Consider the following 7,225-nt stretch of genomic DNA (forward strand, 5'->3'; position numbering starts at 1 on the left):
AATGAATATTTTATATAAATATTAGTGTTATAATTGTTATTGTTTTATTATTAAATATAATACCATATTACGCATTATGAATAACTTGAATTCCCACTTATATTATACTTATACAGCAAATATATTTCGGTGAAACTGATGAATGTCATCTTGAATACGAGTTGTGGATTTGGAACATAAATGCAATTGACAAATATAAACTATGATAAAGGTTTATAAACTTAAATAAATTACTAAAAGCAACACAGTTCGGACTTTATGCAGTGAAAATTATGTATTCAAACGCATCAGTTTCCGAGCAGAATAGTAATCACAAATGTGGAGTTTTATAATCAGTTCAAATCAGTATATATTTTATGATTTATTAAGATATTTACTAATAATTACCAAATTAGAAAAACGGGGACTCGAAAAATTGTCGATGGCAATCGAAATCCCAACAACCGAAATCCCGACAATCAAAATCCCGATAACCATAATCCAGACTGCATTGAAATACAACCATAATTCCTACTATATCAAAATCCCGACTGTATCAAAATCTCGACTGTATTAAAATTCCGACTATCAAAATCTCGACTATATAAAAATCCCGTTTATTATTAAAATTTCTACAATAACATTTTTAAATTAATCCGGAGTGTTGTCACCATCTAGTACACAAAATCATAACTCCCATCTGTAATATACATACATAAATGAAAAATAATTATAAATACATAGAAATGATTTGTATTCTAAACGACGTAATAATATTATAATTATTTCTCGAAAATTAAGAAAACTGATATTTCTGTCGAAATTCTTATTCACGATTAACAACACAAATGCCAAACGCAAACATAAATGCAATCGTTGCAAAACATAATCTACGTCGTAATAAGTAGAAAGTTTTCTCTGGTAGATAAATACTTCCATTCATACACATGGAAGTATTAAAATCTGAAACATTTAAGACAATTATTTACATACCATAACGGAATTGTATATAACAAATGTTGGAAAATGCGGCTTCGAGAGCCATTTGCGGCAAAGTCACCGCAGAGAGTCAAGTGCAACCAGCAACCAGCAACCATTATTATTTAAACAAACTATGTACACATTTTTATATATATATAAAATTTATTATATAAAAGTATAAAGAGACCTCCACTAAGCCTCTTGAATGATAAACAAATATTAACTCACTTCACCGGGTGTGAACGGGAATAACTGTTTCACTATACGAGTCAAATTTTGGAACGAATTAAACTCGTTAAGCGAGGTTCCACTGTATTTGAATATTGTTACTAAAATTATAAAATAATTATTTTCTTTTATATAATTATATATGTGACTTGTGAAAATATGTAATTGTGTATATATTTATAAAATATAAAAAACTCATGGTATATAATATGTATAATACTTTGTCGCTAACTAAGCCTAGAATTGTAGAACAATGCGCATTTCAGACTGATTTAAAAAATATGTAATGATCTGTATATGTTTACCATTATATTAATATATATTAATATATTTTTTCCAAAATCTCGGTATCTAGATTTGCGTAAAAGTAACACTCGTATTGCTTGTTTATCATGTAAAAAATAATATTTTTGACCTGTTTTTGTAAATTTACTGACTTTTTTAAATTTGTAATGATTTAAAAGTTTTGTTGTTACAAAAAACAATATTTAAAAAGAGATAATTATTTTTTTATTAATATCTCAAAATACTATAAAAAACGACATACAACATTATTATAGACAAACAATAACAGTATCAACAAGAATTGATCAAATCAGATGTTGAATATTCATTATATAAGTATTTGAAAATATGTAATGTCAACTTTGTCAATAAATTAAGCCTTACTTTTAAAATATTTAAGATAAATGCAATCAACGAAATCAGAAATCATTCGGTGAATGCTCAGTAGATGGCGGTAGAAATCAGGTTGACTATCAATTAAAAATGTACAGAATTATACAAAATGTATACAGTTTTCAAATTTGATATATTTATTATTCTAAATGTTTCATTTCCCATATATAATTAAATATAATTGTGTTAAGCCACCTAATGCTTAACACAATTCCATTTAATAGAGCAAATATTGCTAGATGGTGTGCAGAAGGAAGGCAATAGGAAAATAAATAATATTTGCTGGTTTAAAAGTAGTTAGAGACGTGTACTATTTCATTATTACATGCACATACTATTCTGCACTTTAATTTTATTTGGATTGCAAATTAAAACTTCACAAAAGAAGTGAACAATGGCTGATCACGATGAAGGTGAAGTGAACGAAAGAATGGAATATATTTGAATATAAGGGACGAAGATAGCAGTTCCGTATTTGGAAAATGCAGTTATCCTATGCGTCTATTAAACGACCCTAGACAAACGATTCTTCACTTGTTGACCGTTTTATGAACTACACAGCGCCGGTGGATCGCCGCTATCTGGAAAATGCCTTAATTGCAGTCCTCGAAGGGCGTCAACGTCAGCAATTCATAAAAAACGAGGCATTTAAGCATGCAAGGTTATAAAGTACCTAGTTTATGAAAATATTGCGGTGATATACTATACATATTTTTACTATTTTCAATAATAATAGGTATAGAAATGATTGCTTCTAGTAATAAACATAGTAATGATTTTTATATATAAAATTATATAAAATATAATAGGGCGCATTGTATACTTTGTTGATGTGGAGATAAATCTGCCCAAAATTATTTAGAACTGATTCGCATATATTTACATTTATTAATAGACGTGCTGCATTACAATCATCGCACAATAAACCGAAAATTTAATATAATAATTGAAACAAAAAGCTGCTATCAGTTTCACATATATGAATAAAATATGTAACGATAATTAAACGGAAAACCCAAATTCAATTAACATTAACTTATCGGGAATTAATATAATATTATCGGTTGCTGTAGCAGATCTATTATTTATTAATATAAAAATATTATATATGTGAAACGCTAAATGGCTGCAATATGCATATTTAGCAAACTATCAATTATAATTATATAATTAACAAGTAGGGCCAAAAACAACTTTTTTGACTTGTTGTCAACTTATTCGTGAAGATTGGACTGATTAAAAATGATTTAAATATTTTTTCAAAGCTGCTGAATCCGTTAATAATTTTACTAATTACTTCTTCGCAAGCTTATTTATCATTTTCTATCATTAATTCGTACATGTATTTAGTTTGCTTTAACAAAGTGGCTCTTCCGATTTTAGTTGATCATTTGTACCGATTGTATAATTTTAGTTTTTATTATATGCATATTTTAAGGCAAAAATAATATCGTTGCAAGTGAGAAATACTTCAATTTATCTGTCTATGTTGTGTTAGTTATGACACTACTTAACTTATCTGAAATCTATATAAAATGAAATATTATATTTATGAGTCAATAAATGGTATTATTATTGATGTACTTCAGAAGCTTTTATATTATAGAGTAATAAGCACCTAATTAATATTATGTAAAATTAACTTTAAAAGAGGTTTAAATAGTCAAACATGAATGTATACAATGTATTAATTCTGATGTAATGTAATAAAATATATTTAAAATCACAACAAACTATAGTGATTTATGTCTGAAAAGCAACATTCCAATTAATTTATACAAATGTGTATCAATTTTGAGCACTGATTTAAAAATCAATTACATATTTTTTGTTACGTGAATCTTCGTAAAGAAAACCATAAATATGTAAATTTATTCTGCAACATTGCAAATGCTTTTTTTTTCAATTCTATAATTTAGAAAAACATGTCAATATTCCATTGTAGTTATTTTTGTTTTTATCAACTAGCGTAATGAAAACAGAAATGTAATTACAATTTTTTTTTCTCTATTCTGTTTATCTCTATTCTGCGACAAAATATAATGCAATATTTCATGGATTTTTTTTTAGATTTTCTTAAATTAGACTTTGAACCTGCTAATAACTGATTTATGAAAAGTTTCGATGAAATAGATGTGTTTTTAATGTAAAAAAAATGAAAGTTAGACACTTCTTAAGGGCGCTTCATAAACTAGTTACAGCACTGTACGAAGGATAAGACACTCCTGAGCATAAAAAATAATCAAAACCTATTTAAATACAATAATTTAAATATTATAGCCACATTAATTTAGTATTAAATTGTTATTCAAACATGAAAACTCCCTTATTGGGACAGATAAATATTTTCTTCATATATGCACATATTTTACAAACAGAAATATATATTGAAACTAGGAATCAAGAATAGAATAGAAATGAAAATTTATTATTCAGAAGTCCTGCATCATTATAACCATGAATTAAATTTAATGGCAGATATTTCAGTACAGAATGAAATGTATTCGTACAAAGAATAAGAATAATCGATAAAAAAATATCGACTGAAAATTGTTTCCACTGGGATTACTATATTAAAGCGGTCATTAATATTGTGTTTGTTACAATCGGTACAAACTTACATCGAAAATGTATGAAGCATACTTACAATCTTATATTAACATATTAAATTCATTATTTTTTTTATTAAAGATATAGATGTCAGTAAAGTCTTCTTCTAAATATTTTGCAAACATTAATCCTTTGTAGTCTGGATATAATGAGATGAATATGTATGAAATAATATTGATCTTAATTATAGCAAAACAATATTTTATTCCAATTAAAAATAAAAAAAATAAATATTATAAATACTTTAAATTATGCAACAAATATTTCTTTTATATTGAAAATATATTGGTGTGCAAATGAATCACAATAATTTATTAAGTTTTAATAGAAGTTCCATACATTAACAAAAAACAATAAAAATATGCACGGTTATGGTTTAAAAAAAGCAAAATTCATTGAAATAAATAACACTTATGAAACTTAAAATGTGCATTCACGTCAAATCGTATTTAAATCACTCAGACTTGTTCGAATTTACTGCCAATGCAGAAGAAAATATCGTTCCAACTCGACACTTATGGATTTTACTGTAACAAGATAAAACAGTGTTCTTCATTTCTCTGCTTAACAACGAAGTGCAAAATTGTCAATTTATTTCAAATTGTTTTGGTAGAATCGTATTGGGGGTCGCAGAATTTTTTTTAAGTGCAAAAGGGGGTCGCGGACCAAATAGTTTGAGAAACGCTATGACGTCCTGTTATCCAAAAACAAAGAGATTTTCTTCCTAAATTCATTTTTGAGGCACTATTGCACTTCTTTTGTGGGTACAAACATTTTGTTTCTATCGCCAAAATTTACCAGTAATTTCAGTAATCATATTGGCCTGTTGCAAAAACGGAACGAAATTTTAATAACGTTAATTTCTGTTCAACTCTTTTTTCATTCAATTAATTACTCAATGTTATACTTCTAGACATTTCAATTTAATGACAAATAGTTATATAAGAAATATGACGGTAGATAGAGAGAAGAAGAATTTTCGTCTGAATTCGGTATCATTAAGAACATTTTCGAATTTTTATTTTGTGATAGAAAACTTTGAGGGTAGTGTACCGGTACTAAAAGTATTTGATGTTCGACTCAATTTTAAATTTTAATTTTAACCGGGACTAATCCGGAACCGAACCCAAACTAAACCGAAATTTTTAGACTATCGAAAACCGAAGATGGAACTATTTACTTGGAACGTAACCGTAAATCGGAATGAAAATAATTTCGGTTCGAATCTGTGTTTCTAACAGGATTGAAGTTAGAAATTTGTTATGACAAAAATAGATGAACTTTTTTTGAATGTACGTTTCAATATCTTATTATTAAAATTTCGTTTCGGTTTTTAAATTGAGCTTTTACGTTCCGGTTACAGTTAGGGTTGTGTTAAAAAAATCCGGTTAATTTCGGCTTTAGGTTTACGGGTCGGTTCCGGTTTACATAATCATGGAAATATTATTATAATTAAATCTTAAAAATAAAGTTTTTAAAGTTTAGTAAACATTTCTTAATCTTCCTAACTAACCACCGGATGTCACTCAATGTAGAATTATAATTTACGCATACTTCCGACCCATAAAAAATCACAGAAATAATGGAAAGAGGTTTCCGGTATGTTCCATGAACATGCGAATTTATTAATGTATACAGTATTTTTTGATTTACGAACGAGCAAAGCACGTTTAATAAAATAACAATAAAACGCCCATTCACAAGCTGCTGTTTTGTATTGTGTTTCAAATGTATAGGGCTCAGAACTAACGAAATTGTTTTAAACCCGTCAAAGCGTAAAATTATTTTAAGATGTTATACAACAAGTTATATATTCAATTGTTCAGGATAATAAGAGCGAGGAGGCGCTTGCGTGCTACCAGACCAGGACGAATCCGTCGTCCTGAAAGCGCACTCCAGTTCGCAGTTCACTCGCGTCCCTTCACGTGCTCGGAAGGGTTTCAGTATAGTAAACTCCTTCAGAGCTGTGAATCTACATCGCTCACCAACGAGAAAAGTTATTTATTCGATCGAAAACAAGAAGAAAGTAATAACAAAAATATATCCTGTCATAACATTATGCCTTTAGAAAAATTGATGAATCCAAATAATTTAGAAATTATCATTTTTTTTAATAATATACTTTTTTTCTTTCGATACATATAATGTTCATTCAGATTTTTTTTTCAGTTTCAGATATTGTCGGAAGAATTGTATCATGAATTCAGTGAAAATGCTGCACCTCCTAGAGTAGACCAGCTAGCGAACTAGAACGAGTTAGTAGTTTTCGTATAGGGAATACATTACATAAACTTTTGTCATTTTCTGGAACGTAGAGTACTCTGTGTGTCGGGCATTGTTTATACGTGGACGTACGAGAAATTAAATTTTTAAGAGTGCTTTGCTGTTGATTCAGACACATAGAAACGCGAAACGGATTTTATTTAGTGTCGCGCGGTTGCGAAGATAAATTGCTACAAGCGGGAAACAGCGTCGGAGAAGAAATGGGATCGAAAATGGTTTACCTACTTGCAATGGTTCTAATTGCAGCTGCGGGCTTTATAACAGGTGAGTAATTCCTAGTAAACATTGTTATTTTTTTTATTTTATCCTTTCCGTCGTCACATCCACATCCCGATTACTTCAAGTAAAGTAAATACTTTAACTGTGTAACTTTTTTTATGCTATGTAATTGAGATATAAAAAACAGATTCTGTAAATTTTAAACCTTTTAATAATTAATAATAATATTGCATCAGTCGTACAAAAA

At 28.2% G+C, this 7,225-nt stretch overlaps 1 long non-coding RNA gene across 1 annotated transcript; it reads left to right on the plus strand.

The window, feature by feature from the left end:
• The first annotated feature begins 6,375 nt into the window (after positions 1-6,375).
• LOC108560406 lies at positions 6,376-6,822 on the plus strand. The gene is made up of 2 exons (XR_001890982.1): positions 6,376-6,502; positions 6,646-6,822. It is a non-coding gene; the product is annotated as an uncharacterized LOC108560406 (long non-coding RNA).
• The last annotated feature ends 403 nt before the right edge of the window (positions 6,823-7,225 follow it).

The sequence above is a fragment of the Nicrophorus vespilloides genome, unplaced genomic scaffold, assembly GCF_001412225.1.
Source record: "Nicrophorus vespilloides isolate i.1.1-1 unplaced genomic scaffold, Nicve_v1.0, whole genome shotgun sequence".
NCBI lineage: Eukaryota > Metazoa > Arthropoda > Insecta > Coleoptera > Silphidae > Nicrophorus > Nicrophorus vespilloides.